Below are 25,448 nucleotides of genomic sequence, written 5' to 3'. Positions count from 1 at the left end.
CATTGTCAGTCTTACTGTAGTCTTACTTTTTACTTACATTTTATTAATCTTTTAATAAACCAGCTTTTTGTTTTCTTACTTTTCTGTATTTTTTTGCTTTAAATTTTAATAATTTCTGTTCTTTATTATTTTCTTTATTCTGCTTGGTTTGGGTTTATTTTTCCCTTTTTCTAAGTTCTTGAGGTAAGAGTTTAGACTATTAATCTGATATTTTTTTCATTTTTCTAGTACATGCATTAATTCTATCAATTTACTTCTTGGCACTGATTTAGCTATCCCACATTTATTATGTGATGCATTTTCACTTTCTAGAGTTCAATGTATTTTTAAAAATTTCCCTTTGAGTCTTCCTCTTTGACCCATGTATTATTTAGTAGCGTGTGGTTTTGTTTCCAAGTGTTTGGATATTTTCTTTAATTTTTCTGTTATTGTTTTTAAATTAGATACCATTATTGTTTGAGAGCACAGTCTGTATGATAGAAATAATTTTTAAATGTTCAGGTTTGTTTTACGACACAATATAAAGTCTATTTTCCTATGTCTTCCAGGGGCAATTGATAATAGTATATATTCTGCTCTTGTTGGATGGAATGTTCTATAATTCTTGATTGTCCTATTGGTGGATGGTGTTTTTAAGTTCCTCTATATCGTTGCTGACTTTGGCTAGTTATTCTATCAATTGTTTAGAGGAATGTTGAACTTTCCAGGTTTAACCTGTGTATTTGTTTATTTGTCCTTTCAGTTCTATCAATTGTGGCTTCACATATTTTGCAGTTCTGCTATGTCTTCTTGGTGGAATTACCCTATTATATTATAAAATGCCCCGCTCTTTCTCTGATAATTTTCTTTAATCTGAAGTTGACTCTATCTGATATTAATCTAGCCACTCGTTTTCCTTTGATCAGTGTTTGTATGATACATATTTTTTCATCTATTTCAAACTGCCTATTTTGTTATATTTGAATAAATATAACATTTCATGTTTGTGTCTGTTACCAGTGTATAGTATTATAAAATAGCCCAAGTCCTTGGAAAGTATCATCCTACCAATTTCTAAGGAAACAATAATTCCTGTTGTGTTATCTGAAGATTACCTCAATCGGGGTAAAAACTTTGCTAAAATTGGTTTATCTGTTCTTTGGTCCTATTCTTAAGGAGCATGGGGTGTCACGTGCCTCTGATGTGGGTTTTCAGGAAGTTTTGATCACATGCTCAATTTCTTAAATCTTATTTGTACACGTTTTAAATATTCAAATCGTTGATGCCTCGTTCTTCAGTCAGAGTTATATTAAATAATCTCAACAAGTAGCTATAGCTTAGTTTTCACCACAGTATATGAAAGGAGAATCAGCATTTAGTAACCCTTTCCAAGGAGGGTCAGTGTCTCCTCACACTAATATAGAGTGAATTATGAGTTTCCCTTTGGAGAAGAAGCTGTGTTTATCTTAACTGGTCCACAGAGAACATGAATTAAAGTCACTGATCGGGGGCTTCCCTGGTGGCACAGTGGTTGAGAGTCTGCCTGCCGATGCAGGGGACACAGGTTCGTGCCCCGGTCTGGGAAGATCCCACATGTCGCAGAGCAGCTGGGCCCGTGAGCCATGCCCGCTGAGCCTCCGCGTCCGAAGCTTGTGTTCTGCGGGAGAGGCCGAAACAGTGAGACGCCCGCATACCGCAAAAAATAAATAAATAAATAAAGTCACTGATCAATAAGCAGAGTCACATGATAAATATTTAAAGATTTGTCCATCAGTTTCCTGCAGAAAATAACTCTGGGAGTTAACCTCTGTAATTTATAATTCTGCATATTTCTTATTGTCCATAGATTTTATTATGTTATATTTTTAATTTTTAAATTTGCTCTAACAATACAAGAATGCATATTCTTGTTACAAATAGTCAAACAACAGGACAGTATATATAACCAACTTGATTTTTCCCAATTCCTTCTCTCTCCCAATCAAATATCCCTCCTGAAGTGTCTCTTAGAAAACAAACTTATGGTTACCAAAGGGGAAAGCAGGGGGAGAAGTGATAAATTAGGAGTTTGGGATTAAGAGATACAAACTAATATATATAATAAAAAACAAGTACCAACAAGGACATACTATATGGCACAAGGAACATATTCAATATCTTGTAATAGTCTATAATGGAAAAGAATCTGAAATAACTGAATCACTTTGTTGTAAACTGAAACTAACACAATATTGTAAATCAACTATAGTTATTGATTGTTTGATTTGTAAAAAATATATAATGTTGATCGTTCACTGTATTTTTTCCATTAAACAAATGTTCAAGTTGTCAGTTTTGAAAACAAAAGGTATCTCTCATTGCCAGGTGACATGCAGAATTGTTAACAACTGACATAGGATAGACATTAATTAAAAAGAACACAGACCATAAACAACTAAAATAGCTATAATAAGGCCCATGAGCTGAATATAGGTCCCATATGTTATCATTTTTGATCATTTTCAAATACTATGTGTATTAGGTCTTCTTTGTGTATTCTTTTTTTTTTTTTTTACATCTTAATTGGAGTATAATTGTTTTATAATGGTGTGTTAGTTTCTGCTTTATAACAAAGTGAATCAGTTATACATATACATATGTTCCCAAACCTCTTCCCTCTTATGTCTCCCTCCCTCCCACCCTCCCTATCCCGCCCCTCTAGGTGGTCACAAAGCACTGAGCTGATCTCCCTGTGCTATGCGGCTGATTCCCACTAGCTATCTACTTTACATTTGGTAGTGTATATATGTCCATGTCACTCTCTCGCTTTGTCACATCTTACCTTTCCCCTTTCCCATATCCTCAGGTCCATTCTCTAGTAGGTCTGGGTACTTATTCCTGTCTTACACATAGATTCTTCATGATATTTTTATTTTCTTAAATTCCATATATATGTGTTAGCATACGGTATTTGTCTTTCTCTTTCTGACTGACTTCACTCTGTATGACAGACTCTAGGTCCATCCACCTCATTACAAATAGCTCAATTTCATTTCTTTTTATGGCTAGTAATATTCCATGGTATATATGTGCCACATCTTCTTTATCCATTCATCTGATGCTGGACACTTAGGTCATTTCTATCTCCAGGCTATTGTAAATAGAGCTGCAATGAACATTTTGGTACATGACTCTTTTTGAATTATGGTTTTCTCAGGGTACATGCCCAGTAGTGGGATTGCTGGGTCATATGGTAGTTCTATTTGTAGTTTTTTAAGGAACCTCCATACTGTTCCCCATAGTGGCTGTACCAATTCACATTCCCACCAGCAGTGCAAGAGGGCTCCCTTTTCTCCACACCCTCTCCAGCATTTATTGTTGCTAGATTTTTTGATGATGGCCATTCTGACTGGTGTGAGATGATATCTCATTGTAGTTTTGATTTGTATTTCTCTAATGATTAATGATGTTGAGCATTCTTTCATGTGTTGGTTGGCAGTCTGTATATCTTCTTTAGAGAAATGTCTATTTAGATCTTCTGCCCATTTTTGGATTGGGTTTTTGTTTTTTTGTTATTGAGCTGCATGAGCTGCTTATAAATTTTGGAGATTAATCCTTTGTCAGTTGCTTCATTTGCAAATATTTTCTCCCATTCTGAGGGTTGTCTTTTTGTCTTGTTTATGGTTTCCTTTGCTGTGCAAAAGCTTTGAAGTTTCATTAGGTCCCATTTGTTTATTTTTGTTTTTATTTCCATTTCTCTAGGAGGTAGGTCAAAAAGGATCTTGCTGTGATTTATGTCATAGAATGTTCTGTTTATTTTTTCCTCTGAGAGTGTGATGGTTTCTGGCCTTACATTTAGGTCTTTAATCCATTTTGAGCTCATTTTTGTGTATGGTGTTAGCAAATGATCTAATCTCATACTTTTACATGTAGCTGTCCAGTTTTCCCAGCACCACTTATTGAAGAGGCTGTCCTTTCTCCACTGTACATTCCTGCCTCCTTTATGAAAGATAAGGTGACCATATGTGGGTGGGTTTATCTCTGGGCTTTCTATCCTGTTCTATTGATCTATCTTTCTGTTTTTGTGCCAGTACCATACTGTCTTGATTACTGTAGCTTTGTAGTATAGTCTGAAGACAGGGAGCCTGATTCCCTCAGTTCCGTTTTTCATTCTCAAGATTGCTTTTGCTATTCGGGGTCTTTAGTGTTTCCATACAAATTGTGAAATTTTTTGTTCTAGTTCTGTGAAAAATGCCAGTGGTAGTTTGATAGGGATTACATTGAATCTGTAGATTGCTTTGGGTAGTAGAGTCATTTTCACAATGTTGATTCTTCCAATCCAAGAACATGGTATATCTCTCCATCTATTTGTATCATCTTTAATTTCTTTCATCAATGTCTTAGAATTTTCTACATACAGGTCTTTTGTCTCCTTAGGTTGGTTTATTCCTAGGTATTTTATTCTTTTTGTCGCAATGGTAAATGGGAGTGTTTTCTTGATTTCACTTTCAGATTTTTCATCATTAGTTTATAGGAATGCCAGAGATTTCTGTGCATTAATTTTGTATCCTGCTACTTTAGCAAATTCATTGAATAGCACTAGTAGTTTTCTGCTAGCATCTTTAGGATTCTCTATGTAGAGTATCATGTCATCTGCAATCAGTGACAGCTTTACTTCCTCTTTTCTGATTTGGATTCTTTTTATTTCCTTTTCTTCTCTGATTGCTGTGGCTAAAACTTCCAAAACTATGTTGAATAAGAGTGGTGAGAGTGGGCAACCTTGTCTTGTTCCTGATCTTAGTGGAAATGCTTTCAGTTTTTCACCATCGAGGACGACGTTGGCTGTGTATTTGTCATATATGGCCTTTATTATGTTGAGGAAAGTTCCCTCTATGCCTGCTTTCTGCAGGGTTTTCATCATAAATCAGTGTTGAATTTTGTCAAAAGCTTTCTCTGCATCTATTGAGATGATCATATGGTTTTTCTCCTTCAATTTGTTAATATGGTGAATCATGTTGTTTAATTTGCGTATATTGAAGAATCCTTGCATTCCTGGAATAAACCCCACTTGATCATGGTGTATGATCCTGTTAATGTGCTGTTGGATTCTGTTTGCTAGTATTTTGTTGAGGATTTTTGCATCTATGTTCATCAGTGATATTGGCCTGTAGTTTTCTTTTGTTGTGACATGCTTGTCTGGTTTTGCTCTCAGGGTGATTGTGGCCTCGTAGAATGAGTTTGGGAGTGTTCCTCCCTCTGCTATTTTTTGGAAGAGTTTGAGAAGGATAGGTGTAAGTTCTTCTCTAAATGTTTGATAGAATTCGCCTGTGAAGCCATCTGGTCCTGGAGTTTTGTTTGTTGGAAGATTTTTAATCACAGCTTCAATTTCAGTGCTTGTGATTGTTCTGTTCATATGTTCTATTTCTTCCTGATTCAGTCTTGGCAGGTTGTGCATTTCTAAGAATTTGTCCATTTCTTCCAGGCTGTCCATTTTATTGGCATAGAGTTGCTTGTAGTAATCTCTCATGATCTTTTGTATTTCTGCAGTGTCAGTTGTTACTTCTCCTTTTTCATTCCTAATTCTATTGATTTGAGTCTTCTCCCTTTTTTTCTTGATGAGTTTGGCTAATGGTTTATCAATTTTATTTATCTTCTCAAAGAACCAGCTTGTAGTTTTATTGATCTTTGCTATCATTTCCTTCATTTCTTTTTCATTTATTTCTGACCTGATTTTTATGATTATTTTCCTTCTGCTACCTTTGGGGTTTTTTTATTCTTCTTTCCCTAATTGCTTTAGGTGCAAGATTAGGTTGTTTATTCGAGATGTTTCCTGTTTCTTAAGGTAGGATTGTATTGCTATAAACTTCCCTCTTACAGCTGCTTTTGCTGCATCCCATAGGTTTTGGGTCATCATGTCTCTATTGTCATTTGTTTCTAGGTATTTTTTGATTTCCTCTTCAGTTTCTTCAGTGATCACTTCGTTATCAAGTAATGTATTGTTTAGCCTCCATGTGTTTGTATTTTTTAAAGATCTTTTCCTGTAATTGATATCTAGCCTCATAGTGTTGTGTTCAGAAAAGATACTTGATACAATTTCAATTTTCTTAAATTTACCAAGGCTTGATTTGTGACCCAAGATATGATCTATCCTGGAGAATGTTTCATGAGCACTTGAGAAAAATATGTATTTGGTTGTTTTGGGATGGAATGTCCTATAAATATCAATTAAATCCATCTTGTTTAATGTATCATTTAAAGCTTGTGTTTCCTTATTTATTTTCTTTTTGGATGATCTGTCCATTGGTAAAAGTGGGGTGTTAAAGTCCCCTACTATAAATGTGTTACTGTGGATTTCCCCTTTTATGGCTGTTAGTATTTGCCTTATGTATTGAGGTGTTCCTATGTTGGGTGCATAAATATTTACAATTCTTATATCTTCTTCTTGGATGGATCCCTTGATCATTATGTAGTGTCCTTCTTTGTCTCTTCTAATAGTCTTTATTTTAAATTCTATTTTGTCTGATATGACAATTGCTACTCCAGCTTTCTTTTGGTTTCCATTTGCATGGAATATCTTTTTCCATCCCCTTACTTTCAGTCTGTATGTGTCTCTAGGTCTGAAGTGGGTCTCTTGTAGACAGCATATATATGGGTCTTGTTTTTGTATCCATTCAGCCAATCTGTGTCTTTTGGTGGGAGCATTTAATCCATTTACATTTAAGGTAATTATCGATTACCTTAATTGATAATTATGTATGTTCCTATTCTCATTTTCTTAATTGTTTGGGGTTCGTTATTGTACGTCTTTTCCTTCTCTTGTGTTTCTTGCCTAGAGAAGTTCCTTTAGCATTTGTTGTAAAGCTGGCTTGGTGGTGCTGAACTCTCTCAACTTTTGCTTGTCTGTAAAGGTTTTAATTTCTCCATCAAATCTGAATGAGATCCTTGCTAGATAGAGTAATCTTGGTTGCAGGATTTTTTCCTTCATCATTTTAAATATGACCTGCCACTCCCTTCTGGCTTGCAGAGTCTCTGCTGAAAGATCAGCTGTTAACCTTATGGGGATTCACTTGTGTGTTATTTGTTGTTTTTCCCTTGCTGCTTTTAATATGTTTTCTTTGTATTTAATTTTTGACAGTTTGATTAATATGTGTCTTGGCATTTTTCTCCTTGTATTTATCCTGTATGGTACTCTCTGTGCTTCCTGGACTTGATTAACTATTTCCTTTCCCATATTAGGGAAATTTTCAACTATAATCTATTCAAATATTTTCTCAGTCCCCTTCTTTTTCTCTTCTTCTCTGGAAGCCCTATAATTCGAATGTTGGTGCATTTAATGTTGTTCCAGAGGTCTCTGAGACTGTCCTCAGTTCTTTTCATTCTTTTTTCTTTATTCTGCTCTGCAGTAGTTATTTCTACTACTTCATCTTCCAGGTCATTTATCCATTTTTCTGCCTCAGTTATTCGGCTATTGATCCCATCTAGAGTATTGTTAATTTCATTTATTGTGTTGTTCATCATTGCTTGTTTCATCTTTAGTTCTTCTAGGTCCTTGTTAAATGTTTCTTGCATTTTCTCTATTCTGTTACCAAGATTTTGGATCATCTTTACTATCATTATTCTGAATTTTTTTTCAGGTAGACTGCCTATTTCCTCTTCATTTGTTAGGTCTGGTGGGTTTTTATCTTGCTCCTTCATCTGCTGTGTGTTTTTCTGTCTTCTCATTTTGCTTATCTTACTGTGTTTGGGGTCTCCTTTTTGCAGGCTGCAGGTTCGTAGATCCCATTGTTTTTGGTGTCTGTCCCCAGTGGCTAAAGTTAGTTCAGTGGGTTGTGTAGGCTTCCTGGTGGAGGGGACTAGTGCCTGTGTTCTGGTGGATGAGGCTGGATCTTGTCTTTCTGGTGGGCAGCTCCACGTCTGGTGGTGTATTTGGGGGTGTCTGTGGACTTATTATGATTTTAGGCAGCCTCTCTCCTAATGGGTGGGGTTGTGTTCCTGTCTTGCTAGTTGTTTGTCATAGGGTGTCCCGCACTGTAGCTTGCTGGTCGTTGAGTGAAGCTGGGTGCTGGTGTTGAGATGGAGATCTCTGGGAGATTTTCACCATTTGATATTATGTGGAGCTGAGAGGTCTCTTGTGGACCAGTGTCCTGAAGTTGGCTCTCCTACCTCAGAGGCACAGCACTGACTCCTGGCTGCAGCACCAAGAGCCTTTTATCTACACGGCTCAGAATAAAAGGGAGAAAAAGAAAGAAAGAAAGAAAGAAAGAAAGAAAGAAAGAAAGAAAGAAAGAAACAAAGAAAGAAACAAAGAAAGGAAGGAAGGAAGGAAGGAGGAAAGAAAGAAAGAAAGAAAGGAAGGAAGGAGGAAAGAAAGAAAGAAAGCAGGGAGGGAGGGAGGAGGGAAGGAAGGAAAGAAAGAAAGAAAGAAGATAAAATAAAATAAAGTTATTAAAATAAAAAATAATTATTAAGAAAAAAATTTTTTTAAAAAAATGGACGGATAGAACCCTAGGACAAATGGTGGAAGCAAAGCTATACAAACAAAATCTCACACAGAAGCATACAGATACACACTCACAAAAAGAGGAAAAGGGGAAAAAATTATAAATCTTGCTCTCAAAGTCCACTTCCTCAATTTGGGATGATTCATTGTCTATTCAGGAATTCCACAGATGCAGAGTACATCAAGTTGATTGTGGAGCTTTAATCCGCTGCTCCTGAGGCTGCTGGGAGAGATTTCCCTTTCTCTTCTTTGTTCTCACAGCTCCTGGAGCTCAGCTTTGGATTTGGCCCCGCCTCTGCGTGTAGGTCACTGGAGGGCGTCTGTTCTTTGCTCAGACAGGAGGGGTTTAAAGGAGCAGCTGCTTCGGGGACTCTGGCTTACTCAGGCCAGGGGGACGGAAGGGTACAGAGTGTGGGGGGAGCCTGCAGCAGCAGAGGCTGACATGATGTTGCACCAGCCTGAGGCACGCCGTGTGTTCTCCCAGGGAAGTTGTCCCTGGATCCCGGGACCCTGGCAGTGGCGGGCTGCACAGGTTCCCCGGAAGGGGGGTGTGGATAGTGACCTGTGCCCTCACACAGGCTTCTTGGTGGCAGCAGCAGCAGCCTTAGCGTCTCATGCCTGTCTCTGGGGTCCGCGCTTTTAGCCACCCACCTCTGGAGCTCCTTTAAGCAGCTCTCTTAATCCCCTCTCCTCGTGCACCAGGAAACAAAGAGGGAAGAAAAAGTCTCTTGCCTCTCCGGCAGGTCCAGACTTTTCCCCGGACTCCCTCCCGGCTAGCCGTGGTGCACTAACCCCCTGCAGGTTTTGTTCACACCTACAACACCAGTCCTCTCCCTGCGCTCCGACTGAAGCCCGAGCCTCAGCTCCCTGCCCCACCCGCCCCGGCGGATGAGCAGACAAGCCTCTCAGGCTGGTGAGTGCCGGTCGGCACAGATCCTCTGTGTGGGAATCTCTTCGCTTTGCCCTCCGCACCCCTGTTGCTGCGCTCTCCTCCGCAGATTCGAAGCTTTCCCCCTCCACCACCCGCAGTCTCCGCCCGCAAAGGGGCTTCTAGTGTGTGGAAACCTTTCCTCCTTCACAGCTCCCTCCCACTGGTGCAGGTCCCGTCCCTATCCTTTTGTCTCTGTTTATTCTTTTTTCTTTTGCCCTACGCAGGTATGTGGGGAGTTTCTTGCCTTTCAGGAGGTCTGAGGTCTTCTGCCAGCTTTCAGTAGGTGTTCTGTAGGAGTTGTTCCACGTTTAGATGTATTTCTGGTGTATCTGTGGGGAGGAAGGTGATCTCTGCGTCTTACTCTTCTGCCATCTTCCCCTCCTTGCTGTGTATTCTTTCATTGGTCTTTCAGCCTTAAAAATTCCTTCTAAGCTCTTGTGATGAAAACACAGTTTCTAAAAACTTTATGCCTGTCACAACTGATTTGACCAAATTGTGCATTAGTTCATGGTAGTCTCTATCTTTGACCCAACTAACTAGGTTTATATCAAAGGTATCATCTAGATCTAAAGGAGATCCCTGATTTTATTTATCCTTCCCCATCAATGTGTCTTTCTCAACAGATCTCATTTAAATCCAATATTACTTTTCCATTTTTTCTGAAATCCTTGCATTCTTCAATAAATTTGTCTCTCTTAAAATCTTCTGGAAGGAGAAACAAAGAAAGGTTACCTAGGACCAGATTAGACTTTATAGTTCTTAATCTCTCTTCTACATGCTGCCTAAAGTTGACCAGAAGCTTAACATGGTTTACAGTAAAGGGTTTTATCTCTGTGATTAAATTTGCAGTGATCTAAAAAATCAGCTATGTTTTGCCAAAGCAATCCTCAGACCCATTAAAATAGCCTTCAGGGCCTGGATTAAACTAGTCCTAGAGCATACTCTATTTAAATAAATAGCTTGCTTAATCAAATAATAGCTCCCCTAAAGAGCTCACTCAGTGAATGAACCTTTTCCTCTTAGGATTCCTTTTACTGCACCCAGATGTAATTTCTTTGCAAATTGCCTCTGGCAATATTTTTTCTTTTGTCTTAATGTACAGATTTTAAAATTTTATATTCATTTACCATAGTCTTCAGTGATTCCTCACTGAAGGGTTTTCTGTTGAGTAATATTTTACTCTATGGGAATCAACTATCCTCTCTACCTGACCTAATATACCTAAGCAATCATTTTAAGTAAGATAGTACTGTGGTATACACAGCAACAATTGATCAAATTATTTTGATTGCTTAAATTATTTTTGATTATTAACCAGGGCATTTACTTCAGGTTAGTGGAGATTTCACTAAGCATGCTTGCAGAGCTCATTTACCGTATAGGATATTTGCCTCTACAGCACTGTTTGTCCACAAAGCTGGTTAAGTCAAACCACTCAAAAGAATCTCTGACAATTCGGATTCAGCCATTAGAAAATCTACTCTGGAGACATTGTTTAGTTTGTTTATTTTTATCATTTTTTGTGTGTTTGTTTTTGACCACAACTGCCTCACAGTTGTGTGAATTTCCCTATTCACAATTAACTTAATCTGCAATTTCTGTTTCCCAATCAATAAAATAGTAACAAACCTCTATATTTTACAGTGCTGCTAAAATGATTCATTATGCCCAAAATAGTGTACCATGCTTAGTAAGTGATTAAGGAACGTGGATCTCTTCCCCCTGACCCTTATTTGTCTATTCATACTCTCCCTACCCCTCCTTCTCTCTGTCTGTCTGTCTCTCATCTCCCTCTCTTTCTCACAGTTCTTTTTTCTCTTCTTCACCTAATAAGTAAAGTATCATTTTGCTTCCTCCTACTTTTGAATCTGTATTTTTAGCCAAATTTGTAAGGTAGAATGACACAAGAAGATTAGCTATTTGTGATGATGTTACACATGTAAACAGTTCAGCAAACTACCTGTCATATAGTCGTTGCTTAGTAAATCCTGGTTCTGTTCTGTGTCATGACAAAGAAAGAATCAAATTCATTCAAGTTGTGGTTGATTTTAGTTGGTGCTGTTGTAATTGTTATGGTTATGATTGTTGTTGCATGTGGGAGATTCTTGATAATTTTGTTTTGCATGCGTTTTTGCCTAAGGGAGCATCTTTGTGACATTCTCTTCAAAAACATTACACAAATTTAGTTGACATTTTACAGTGATATTTGAAAAATTACTCATAAGTGGGTTTTTTTTAAACCATTATTGTTATTGTCATTGGAAATGTTACCTAGTCCAAGCTTGCTCTGCTCGCAGCACGACAGGCCAATAAATCAGAGACGAGGTGTTGAGGCAAAGAATACTACAGAAAGCGGGCAGACTGAGAAGGTGGCAGACTAAAGTCTCAAAATAACATCTTGTCGGGGTTTGGATGCCAGTTTCTTTTATAGCATGTTGGGGGGGGGGGGGGGAGATGAGGAAGTAAAGTAAAAAGGCCATAAGTTTTGCAAATATCCCCTGGAATGGCTAGCCTCAGGGAGGAGATGTGTTAATTTCTTCTTTCTTGTAGCCATCCACAGGTGGACAGGGTCCAGATATTTGCCTGAACAAAGGCACTTTGGTTTAACATTCAGACAGAGGGGCAGTGTTACCAGAGCCAGGCCATTATGTATAGACCGTATCTTTTTAGTGAACAAAAGCAGCAGAAAACAAAGGTTAAAGTAAAAGAAATAGATCCAACATGTAGTCAGATTTGGCTCTTCTCTGTTACAGAAATAAGCATTTAAGTGGGTTTCTTACATTTACTCATTGCTTAATATAATCCAGGCACTATGCCAAGAACATTACATATACTGTTGTACTTAATCCCTCAAAAATTTTAAGAAAGCAGGAGCTGAGACCTAAAGAGGTTAAATATATTGAATATTTATCTAAAACTATATAGTTAATGAGTGGCACGTCCAGAATTGCAAGCCAGGACCGTCATCTTCAACCAAAAAGGATCATGTGACATCTACAGTTCAGCATTTGCAACAAAGGGTGTTGTCACTTAACTCTTTTGTCTCCTTTATATTAACTACCTCACTTCAAATTCCCTTTATCCGTTTTTCATAACTATCCAAAGTGATGTATTTAAGATATAAATCTTACTGTGACCTTTATTTTTTCTTCCTAAAGTCCACCTATGGCTCCTCATTTTCTTGGCATAAATTCCAGTCTCCAAATCAGTACTGGATCCCTTTATAAAATGTTCTCTATTTACCATCTAAACATGCCACGTTAAACTATTTGCACTTCTCCCCCCAAATCATGATTCCTCCAGATGGCTGACATTTGTACATGTTGTTCCCTCTGCCTAGACTTCTCTTCCATCCCTCATTCCCTAATACCTACTCATCTTTCAAGACTAAGTCTGTCTATTACCTACTCAAGGAAGCTGTCTTTGATTCACCAGGGCTGAGTGAGGTGTCCCATAACTGGTTGCTCTCAGAACACCTGGAGCAAATTTTCACTCTAGCATGAATTCCACTGTTGGTGAATTTTTCTGTTTTATACAAAAGGATATGATCTGCTTGAAGGCAGGGTTGTGTTTTATTCTCTTAGCACAATGCCTGTCACAGAGCTGGACTTTACAAAACAATCAGTTGATTAGAATTGAGTGAAATTAAATGCCTACTGGAAAACTACTGCCAAATCAGGATTTTCAATTATGTTACTGGTTCCACATAAGACCACTTAGGGACTTGTTCCCTGGGATTTCTCTATAAGATTGGAGCAATCCTGATGCTATGATGTGGGAAGGAAGGATCTGCTTCTATCAGTGGCTAAGAGCTTGATGTTCTGGAGTCAAGGTTGTCAAGGGTAATGAAAAAATTAAAATCAATCTGCAAATTTTCAGACACAATCAGCCAGGACCTTCAACATCAAGAAGACCAGAGACATCAAAAGGATCCTTATAACATGGGAATTAGTCATAGAGAAACCAAGAACTACTTAGTAAAAGGAACAGTATCAGAGAAAATGCAGATTTAACTACTTTGCTGTGTATTCTTCAAATTTGATTGTGTTTCTACTTTGACAAGACTCATTCTCAATGTATCAAGAATACAACCCTAAAAACAACCACCAAATATTACGACTGTCACGTGTTTTGCATATAGTTAAATTAGTTTTCAATCTTACCAAGCAAAAACATCTTGAGGTTGTATTAACTAAAGTTCCCACTTCAATTTCCATCCTTTCAGCTGAAGTAAAATGCAACTGTCAGTAGATATGGGTGTTGGATGTAATTACATACAAGTCTACTACAGCAGAAGAATGTCAGATTTTCCCCTGCCTAATAATTCTCATTATTCTGTTCTGGATCCTGCTGAAGTCTCTTAGGATAATTTTGAGAAGGAGAGTCCAAAATGGACATCACATTTCTATTCATCACATTTTTAATAAGAAGATGATTTCTCTAACGGAAGTTTACTCTCTTTTCTGTCACTATGACTTTATTTGCAAGGAATGGTGAAGGAGATATTTACAACATCCCTCTTTCTGAGTGTCTACATTCAGCTTTTCTATTATAGAATAGATAGCAAGTATACTGTACTTGATGCAACTGCCAATGAAGTCCTGTTTAACTCATCCTATCAGTTTGCATTAATTAATGTAAGAGTAAGAAGGATTGGAAAGTTGACAGCCCAGCATTTCTGAAGCCTGAAATTCCTTAGTCAGTAAATGTATATCTCAAATTGGTATATTACGTTATCAAAGACGTTTTATAAACCTGGGGACTGAGAGTAAGCAGGATCTACACCTTGCTAGATTTATCCTTGCATGCTAATGTATTCGTAGAAGAATTTTATTCAGTTGCTATAGATAATGTTCTCTAGAGAGGCCATTATTATTATTATTTTCTTGAAACCATGGTAGATGATTTGTTTAGTTTTGACATAAGTTGGATTATTTGGATTCCACAATAACTTTCATATGCAGTACTGTATCTTCTTAAAACAAACTCAGTAAAGACAGATTTAATATGGATTTGCACCTAGCAGTCTGTCAGCATTCTTGAATATTTTATTATAAGAACTAACAATAATAACTTTCCAAGTCCCAAGTTTATGCTGGTAGCTGAGCTGAAATCACATTTAAGAATGATCCATACCTTTTTAGGTCAACATCTAAATGAGAAGAAAGAGAAAAGGTGAAGGCAAGGGACTTTAGACCATGAAATTTGCCAGCCAGTGATTATATACCCTTACATCTCCTATGACATGATAGACACAAGCCTGTTCTAATTGCTTTTAGGAAAATGTTTATAGGACACTGAGGTTTTGAACACAAATAGTTTCAAAATGTTTACAATCAGTGCTCCTAGAGAGAGTATTTACCCACTGAAATTAGGTATTGCAGTTTAAAACAGTGGTTGGGAATAGAATACACTAAGGTGAATTCGGGAGGACAAATGTAATTTTTTGGTTTCAGTTTCAGTTGGACTTCGTGCATAAATATGATGACTGTTGTAACCAAGTTAAAAAATCAAAGACAGAGACTCTTGTTTTACAACCTCTTCAAGGACCTGTTCTCCAGTTGTGGTTACCAATCTCAATCTCCAATAAAACACATTGGTGCTGGAGGGGGATTCCAACAAGACCAGGTATCTTAGCCTTTGAAAGAAATGAAAATACACAAACAAGATAGCAAATACCATGGAAAAGATAAAATATAGAAAAATAACATTATTTTTTAACTAACTGACACTTCTCTTTTTCCCAGCTCTGTGGCTGAACACTGATCACTTCTTCAAATGATTTTGCAGTATTGTTTTTTACATTTAAAATATAAGGATATAATATAAAGGTAATGTAGATTTTTCTCTTTGGGGTTTGATAAAAATTTGTTTTTGTTAGTGATAAGAAAACATGGTAAGTTTCTTTAAGCTTAGTAACTCAACCGTTGATGAGATGTACACTTTAAAAAATGTTATCAAATCAGGAAAACCTCTATCAAAAAAAGAACTTCATTTGTATTAATTTGACATATAATGGAACTGAATTGTTCACTTACTATTTTACATGTCTGATGATAGGAGAAACTTCAAGAGCTTCTCCCTCTGGACATTTCCAGCCTTGTTTTTTCTCTACCAGCCATATACTTCTGGCTACTATTGCAATCACACCTCAGGTCATAAACTTTTGAGTACTAACATAGGTGCAATGGCATAGTGCATGGTATAAGTGTTCTTAGGAGCCATTCCTATACCAGGATGGCTAGCTAACAATACATACGTGGACCACATAAATACAGCCCATTAAATTTAAATTAAATGTATCTCCAACTCAGCATTGTTTACATTAATCAAAGAAAAGGGACTTCCCTGCTGGTGTAGTGGTTAAGAATCCGCTGGCCAATGCAGGGTACATGAGTTCAATCCCTGGTCTGGGAAGATCCCACATTCTGTGGAGCAACTAAGCCCGTGCACCACAACTACTGAGCCTGTGCTCTAGAGCCCACAAGCCACAACTCCTGAGCCCACGTGCCACAACTTCAGAAGCCCGTGCACCTAGAAACCATGCTCCGCAACAAGAGAAGCCACAATGAGAAGTACGCGCACCGCCACAAATTGTAGCCCTCGCTCACTGCAAATAAAGAAAGCCCGTGCGTAGCAATGAAGATCCAATGCAGACAAAAATAAATGAATACAATAAATAAATTTATTAGAAAAAATCAAAGAAAAAAATCCCAAGGCCACTCTGACAACAGAAAATAAAGGGAACTTGGAGTAGAAGGAGACAGTATTCTTAACTGACTTCAGGTAAAATACTGTATTTTGAAGAGCTTGCAAATAAACACAGCCAATTCATTGCTAAGGTCCTTTCAAGTTTTTGGAAAGTGTCCATTTAAGTGGAGCCCTGAAATCTGTGCTTCCTTAATTTCACAGTAAATCAATTTCTCCTGCTGTGTTTTATTCAGGAATTACATGGTAGGATTAAGAGAGAGAGAGAGAGAGAAGAATGAGACAGTATAATTGATGAAGAGTGGGAAAACTAAAAGAGATAGAATAAACATCAAGACTTGATAAAGTACAAAGAGCTCTTAGCTAGGGATAAGAATCATAAACATAACAATAATAATAACTAAAATTTTGTAGCATTTATTATGTGTCAGTGTGTTTTCTATCTCAGAGAAAAGGCTCTACAATTGTTAGCTATAACTATAATTAGTAAATATCAAGGACTCTTAAATTAATCTGTCATCTTATAAGCATCAAACCCCTGGTTTGTAACTGTGAGTACTTTTCACTACAGGATCTGAATTCTTGGAGTGAATACCACTCCACTCCCATTGGAGCTCATAATGGGGCTTGAGACTTGATTCTTAAAAACCATGCAACTCATACCCAATTCATCCTGTACATTGCAGGACAGTGATCACAAGTAATAGCAAAGTGTGTAGAAAGCTTTCCAAGGAACCAAATGTAGGTGGATGTAACCAAACAAGATTTAGGCTCAAATGTAGGTAGTGTTTATTTAATAGCTACTATGTGCTAGATTTTGCCATAAGTGCTTTCACAAACATTAGCTTTATACTCCTCAAACAACAAATAAATCTCCATTCATATGTACTCACTTTAGGGAGACCTAACATTAAAACCCAATGAAGTAAGCCTTTCAGGCAAGCTAGAATATTTTGGAAATTGTCAGCAACTTCCATTCATCAGTATAAATTTAAAAGCAGAATACAGAATGCTTTGGGAAACTAGAAAGTCATATATAGAATTTTCATTTGATCCTTATAATCTAGTTCAAGGGTTGGCAATCTTTCTGTAAAGGGCCAAATCATAAATATTATAGGCTTTGCAGCCTGATGGTCTGTACTGCAACTACTCTAGTCATAGATGAGTGAAGAAATAGCCTGGCCATATTTCAATAAAACTTTATTTATAAAAACAGACAGAGGACAGATGGTATTTGCCTCATGAGCTATAGTGTGCTGATCTCTGTGTAGTATACTGTACCTGATAATTTAAACATAACTTTTAAGAACAACAGACAGTACCTATGTCTTATGGATAATTTAAGTGTTTTTTCAAGGGATATTTTTACTGTTATGATTTGCCTAGGCAGTGGCTCAAGATCTTAATATGAGCATATGTCACAACTCCTATGTCTATGGCTTATTTAGATCCTTTGAAGATAGTTAAGTTCTCCAAAAATATTTTGTTGAATCAAATTGACCCTTAGAAAGGATTAAGTAGTATGAAAAACCACTAAGATACATAATGATTATATTCATAAAACACTAGTCTAAGCAATTTGCTTTTCTCTAAAGATAGTGCAAATCACATGCACTCAGATTTTTTTCTTACATGGGAAATTACCATGCTTAAAAAGCTGTATTGTTTGAACTAACAAACATGGCTCAGGATAAAGACTTTAGTATTTTGTTAATACTTTGCATAAATTCAATTGAGTAAAACATATATTTCTGTCTAGTGTTTTGTTTCTCTATTTTCTGTTTATTTTGCTTTGTTTGTTATTCAGTAATGGGATTAGAGTGAGGATATGGCTGTGCTATCTGATCAACTTAATAAACGGTGAGGTGATGGTAAAGTTTGTGACTTTTTCTACCGCTGTAAGTAAAATTTACGCAAAATACACATCCTCCTAAAGTCTATATTTATTAAAAAGAAAAAATACATAATGTCTATAGAACCTGAAATATTCTGGAAAACAAAACAAAATGAAACTTTGAAAAAAAATAGTCTTACTTTAAATACCCCAGACGGGGGGAAATGTTCTCTGTTGTTGATTTCTATGCCCAGAACCGCTGGCACAAGATCAAAACAAAGGTAACTATAACTACCATAATTATAGTGCTATTTACTCTTCTGTTAATATGGCTGTTACAGAGCAGATGCTTACTTGAGAGCTGACTGTCCCTCAAATGCTAAATAGCAGATAAAGACAAAACTCAAATCCCCTTTAACTGTATAAGTGATATTTTTACAATTAAAGACTGTTTACTGGGTATTGGTTGCACATGAAATTGCTGCATAGCTCATAGTTTTTAGCATGCGGTTTTAAGAATAAAAGAAACGATTTCCATTCAAGCATATTTTTGATGATTTCTTAGAAAAGTAATGCTGGGGTAACGAATTACTCTTGAGACTATCAGCATTCTCATAGGTATCAGTCAAGACAGCAGATGCTTAAGTGTCTTACACTCCCTCTCACCTTTGAGGAAAACAGTTTAAAATATCTATGTGGAGCAATTTACATGATTAGTGCATGCCTTTCACAAACATAATTGAGGGCTAGATTTGTGGGAAAGGCTAGCAAATTGCTATTTCTTTTGGATTAAATTTTTGGATTAATTCAACATGATAGATACAATTTCTAGATTCATATAAACTCTTATGGGTAATTTATGGCATAACATCTCACTTGGCAAGTATATATAGCTGTTTTATGTTGTCTTTATTATAACAAAAATGTAAAGGAAGGCAATGGAATCTAAAGTTAGTTGGAAATGCAAACCTCTGGTATCTTGTTGAAATCTGAAAGATTTGAAAGTGAAAGATATTGGTATCTTGCTTATATATTAAAATTTGTGAGTGTATCTCCAGAAATCCCCTTCTTAAACCTCACACTGTACTCCCACTAAGTGGGAATTTTTTGTTGTTGTGTTTTTCTTGTTGTTGCCATTGAACTGTTAAAAATATCACCTCCCAAAATGCAGCATTAGGCAAAGAGTGGCTTCCAGAAATGATATTTCAAAAGTGCTGATATGTTAGCTTTTGGTTTGGATTTTGTTTTCTTTTTTAAAGCAGAGCATCCAAGTTATTCCCCAAAATATAATCATAGGGCAGAAGATACAGTAGAAAGTTAATAGCAAAATCACCTTTTTTCTACCAAAAGGAATTTCTCCTTTCCTAGGTGTTCAGATACCTGTACTCTAAGTCAGGATATTTACATTCTCAGCACATCAGAAAAGGAGGAATGGAATATGTAAGATATGTGAGGAAAAATGCCCCTAATGTTTACATGTGATGTAATCACTAGAAAATAAACAAAAACCTTAAAACTTCAGTTCACCTCATTATGTTTTATTTTGAAACCTAAAAGTTATGATCCACATTAGAACATTTTCCACATTATATCCTTATAATGTTACAGAGATTGGTAAAGTACATACAGTTCTTCAGGCTTACCTGGAATTGCTAATAAGCAAGCCCCAAATCCCCCAAAGTTTAACACTTGGAAACAGAATGGCCTCAGGCTATTGAGAATTTGGAGGGGGAAAGGTATATATTATGTCCCTGCACCTGATAGAACAAGTTAGAGTGCTAATGATCATAAACCCCTAGAACCACTGCAACAACACAAATGAACCATCACAAATAAACTCTAACTTATTTGAGCAGACATAAGACACATTGTGTACCAGTAGCTATTGTGAAATATCAAAATTTAACCCAACTCCTTTCAACCGGGTGTAGAAAGTGAGGCAGTATATTTTCAGTAACATTTATATTTTAATTTTTCATTAACTAATTTAATTCAAAGTTCTCAGCCAGAGCCACTAAATTAATCATAATAAAGGCCTTCAGACTGGATGTGGTCTGGAAGATCAAATGGAGTCAACATCCCTAGCAAGTCACAGACACCAACATTAGCCACTTAGCACATAGCAGTGCTAAACATATTAATGACATGGTAAATATTTAAATTTAATATTTAAATTTAACCTCTTGATGAAACTGCTGAAAACCTAAAGCCGCTAAAACTTCTCTTATTGGGAATAGTAAGTAAAATAGGATATAATATGAGAAAGATGCTAAAAGAAGTCTCCTATAGCAGCACTTAGACTTCAGAATTTTATAGGTTTTGTAGTACATTAAGGATGAATAAATTTAAAGTGTATGGGGAATAGGGGACAAGGATAGATCAGCACAATAGAAGAAAATGCAAACAAAGATGCTATAAGGAATATTAATGAAGGCTTTTGCAGGGAATGCATTGCAATGTAATGCCTCATAGATACATTTCCAAATGTAAAAGTCAACCTAACAACAAAAATATATGCTAATGAATAAGATTAGTAACAGGTCATACTGAATTCCTATTAACTGCTGGAAATTAATGTTTTCTAACCATTTCCAAGTCTGCAGAGCTTTTGATCTGTCTTTATTGTATTAATGTCCAAAACACAAAGGAAAACAATAACAACAACAACAACAACAAAAAAGATGAAGAACAGCCCTAAGATGATTTTTTTAGAATAATTGTGTTTTTGTGTGAGCTTCCAAATGTGGTGACTTCAATTCAGATTGTACTTATTACCACTATAAACAATTATTATTTAGGTGACCATACCATGCATGGAATGGAGCTAAATAAGAAAGTGCTGTAATACTAAATTACCATTAAAGTCTTTTCTTATTGTGTCTATTCTTATTATATTATTATGTATTAAAGAAAGTAAATGATTCCTTAATTAATGAAACTTACAAGTAGTAAGAACTCATTTTTAGTTTTGATTTTATTATAAATCTGTAAGTAATAAGCAAGGTTGCCTAGAGTTTTAATTTCTTTCTTCTCACCTACTGAAGAAAGTGTTTAAATGAACAGAAACTGAGAAGGCAAAGAAATCAATGGAAGCAGAATATCTTGATAATCATGAGGGGTCAAAATGAGCATATGGGTCAATCCAGGGTTTTCTTTTTTTTAGAAAGCTCCCTTTAATCAATCTAAAGTTATACTTTTGAAATTTCATTTTTATGAGCCATCCCTTAAAATATTTTAATTCATTTCCAAATTGAGAATTTTACAGCACAGCTACTCATATTACATGTCTAATTAAAATCCCAATGTTATTTGTATAAATAACCATGACCTAAATTTCAGTGTACTCTTTAAATTTTTAATGAACAACATACTTTTAGTGTCTGTCTCAGAATAGTTTCTGATTTCACTTAATATCAACTCAGAATATTTTTGAAAAAAACACCACTACTCGTAGAGTTTATTATTTGTAAACCTGAAATTCAAACCCAAATAGTATAGATTCAGAGGGATGTTTGAATGGAACAATAAAGTGTGCGCTGGCTCTAACTCCTGATTCTGATGTACCTGAAATGAGTGAATATAAGCTTATTTTACTTCAGTGAGCTTCAGAAAGAGGTGTGTGCCTATTGGAACCAACATGCTTTCATTTGAGTTTAGGAGGTACAACACTGAGCCGTGGCCAGGGAATATACTGCATAATGATGAAGAATAAAGGGAAGATTGCTGATTGCATTTCAGGATTCCATGGATGCCTTGGTCTGTTCATGCTGTTATAAAAATAGCATAAACTGGGTGGCTCACAAACATCAAATATTTATTTCTCACAGTTCTGGGCACTGAAAAGCTCAGGCACTGGCAGATCAGTATCTGGTGAGAGACAGGCAGTGCCTTCTCCCTGTGTCCTCACATGGTAGAAGGGCCACGGAGAGCTCCAGGGCCTCTTTGATAAGGGCATTAATCCTATTTATGAGGGCCCTGCCCTCATGAACTAATCACCTCTCAAAGGCCCCACCTCCTAAAATTGTCACCTGGGACATAAGGTTTCAACATATGAAAGGGGACACAAATATGCCTCCATAGCCATGGGTACACTGGAGTACTTTAACTGGGAGATGGAGGGTGAAGGTTGAGTCTTTAAGGATATATCTAAACAATTATAGAATTATGAGAACAGAGATACTACTTGAAGAAAGCTTACGTTTATGGCAGTGATTGAGTTAAATAAGAATGTGAGAAATTGTGTGTTTAATCCCAACAGTATCTTGGCAATATTAAGCATTGGAGCCCACAGCTAGGACCCTGAAAAACCTCCTGTCTCATTTTAGGAGCAATTTGGCAAAAGACTTGCATCTGTCTTTACATAGTAGTTTGGCTACTTTCAAAGAAAAAGATAAAAGAGATAACTATATATAGTAAATACATTAAAACAATAGCTGTAGGAAGTAAATAAGCATGATAATTAAAAGATTCATTACCTAATGGGGCTAAACTTTTATTCTTTTTTCTTCGTGGAATAGCATGTATGTCCTATAAATAACATTATTTCTCCATATAATTATTTTTAAATACTTATGGATTTTGGAGTCAACGTATGCTTACTTTTGACCACACTGCTCATACCGCTTTCTGTGTTGACCCTGAAAGTTTCCAATCTTGAGTGGTGTACACAGCAAGAGAAGATATAGAGGCTTGTTGAGTTTCCAAAACCATTAACTCTTTCACTAAGCCCTGCTAAGTTATTAGTTTCCATGAAGCTCAAAGTATCTTCTGCAGTTTGTTACATCATACAGAGCCTACAGCAAGCCTCAGAATTAGAGCAGACATCACTATGGTTTTATTCTCCTTTAAAAAAAAATACCTCTTGATTAACTAGTGGACCCTGATAGAAAGGAAACAACCGACTATGAAAGCCAAGCTGCCATCATCGGTTTCCAGGGGCCCATCAATTAGCTATAACCAACAAGATTTTGTCTTCAGGTGAGAGTATATACGAGGAGTGGGCCTGAGTAGGTACTGAAGTCATATGTGTATTTCATAATCAGTGAGCTTATACTGTCATCTGGCCTACTCCTGCCATAGTGTTGGTTTTCCTTCAATCCACCTTATGATCTCATGGAGAGCTCCTTTTAACCATTTGAATAAAGATTAGAAAAATGTTGTAAATATGCTTAATAAATGTACCTGCGGTGCAAACATTAGCCTACCATGTAGCTAATGCATTTCAATAGCATTCAGAAATATCCTAGAAAGAAAATAGAAATGTTAAAACTTCTCATGGTCCGAATGTCAAGAAGTGCATCTTGTTTTTTACTTTTCCAGGAAGAAAAGTGACATGTTAGAATCTATGGCAATTTGTGGAGGGAGGTTAATTTTTATAAAAATGATCAAGGGCTTTGTAGGAGCGAGAATAAATTATTAATAAGAAGAAGTTTAGGGAAAGATTGTATAGAGGGTCCTTTCAGAGTGGGTCCAGAGTATGAAAATATGAGTAGTTTGCAAATGCTCATAATTATAGCTCTAACCATCAAAGAAACCAGTACTTACCAAGTGCAGCAACTTCAACTGCTCTGGTGATGTGAGTCAGTGAATTAAATGTTTTCCCAATAAAATTAATAGCGAAAAGGACCATGATGGGGGGAAAAGGAAGTAGACTGTGAATAGGTTCAACAATAGTCCTCTCTTCAGCAAATTGGACTGACTCTCCTGTTGTTGAATTACAAAATTGATGCTTATTATCATGAGTAGCAAAAAACTTCACTCCCCAGTATGATTCCAAAACCATATAATGGAGATGTTCTCCTCTGAACAGGGTAACAGATCAGGGCCTGGCACATGGTATAAATATTACCTATTATGATCATCATGATTAGTGGTTCATATGCATTTTAATCAGACCTCTGCAGACACAGAAGAGTAGTAATTTACCCCTGATGGAATAGATACCTAAATTAATTTTACCCGATATGTCTCTGCTAGCATCACCATTCATTGGGCTTAGGAAAAAACCTTGTGGTGTTAAAGTGAAATAGGTTCTATGCTATGAATCAAAGATGAAATGTATTAATGAACCCACTTAGTGCTTCCTGATACCTCCTTACTGAGTGAGAGAAGCTAACGGATGACCAAAGCACACATTCAGGTAGGGCTTCCAAAGTCACATATTCTGTGGGAATACAGATTTTGATTCTAAAGTGCATTAAAGAGTCTCTCAACCAACTAAAGTGATGGCTGGAGGAAAAGAGAATGTGAAAGGGATGGAAGAGGAGGGATGTTTTAATGCAAGCTTTGGTTAATTGATTAGCTGTAGAATGAGGAACGTAGTCTCCAACTGATTTCCATTTTTTTCTTCCTTTTTTTCCCAACATTAACTGTGAAAAGTGTTGGTGGAATTTACCTTTAATATTTTTGGTTATAAGTTGCCATACATAAAGAAAGAGTTCCTGGACATGGATGTAGATACTGATGGAAACCTTCTGTGTCCCCCATTGGGGAAAATGTAAGTTCAGGTCCATGACCCCAGAGTTAGTTAGGCCAGAGCATATTTTGGGGAATATAAGAGGAAGAATGGTGTATATAAATATTTAGAGTTCAAAATAGTGAAGTGCAGCATTAACTTATATCTGATTTTGTTTAACTAGAACCTCAGTTACCTTTCTACTTTTAAGAATTCTAAATATGTGAGTTCGAAGAAGGAGAAGTCTATGCATTTTACTGTCAAAGCTAAAGGGGGCCCGAAGTCACTCTCCTCAGCTGCTATGAATCTCTGCACTGCACTGTGGCATTGTCTCAGTCAACCAGAGGTCCCCAAGTGGTTCAGGATCTAGTGTTAGTGACAGAAAGTCTTGTAACATTTCACCCAGATGATGTACAGCAGGGGTGTCAGTGTCCCCTGAATGATGAACCACCTAATAGCACACACCTAATGACGGAATCCCCTTCATACTGTTTCTATGGTGTAAAGATGGGTATATTTTTGGTTACCTGGTTTCACTTGGTTTCTTTCCATATTCTGACCCTAGTTCTCCAAGGCTTCCTCTGCTGACTCTTTGAATTACTTAATATCATTGCATTAAATTTACTTTCTACTTAAGTTAACCAAGGTTAATTTTGCTAATTATTAATTCTTATCAATAAATATATGATATGGAATATAATCTATGAAAAATTTGGGTCCTGGCACCTGGCAGCATATCATGTATGCTATAAATGATGGTTCTTACTCCATTCTTTTTATTTTCTATCAACTCAAAGAAAAGAGTAAATAGCTCTGTTAATAACAACACATTCAGTTAAGATAACACTAGCTACTCTAACAAAAACACATAAAGTAGATAATGGGCAATATATGATATTTTATTTTTCACTCATGTATAATCCAAAATAAGTGCTTTTGATCTATAGTTCTTCCCTAACTAGTGATTGACAGACCCCAAATTCTTCCATCTCATACCTCTGCCAACTTCAACACATAGCTGTAAAGGCACTGAGCTTGTCTACATAAGCTGATGGCATGAGGA

Source organism: Tursiops truncatus, chromosome 5, assembly GCF_011762595.2.
Source record: "Tursiops truncatus isolate mTurTru1 chromosome 5, mTurTru1.mat.Y, whole genome shotgun sequence".
NCBI lineage: Eukaryota > Metazoa > Chordata > Mammalia > Artiodactyla > Delphinidae > Tursiops > Tursiops truncatus.
Note: the sequence above shows the minus strand (reverse complement) of the source record.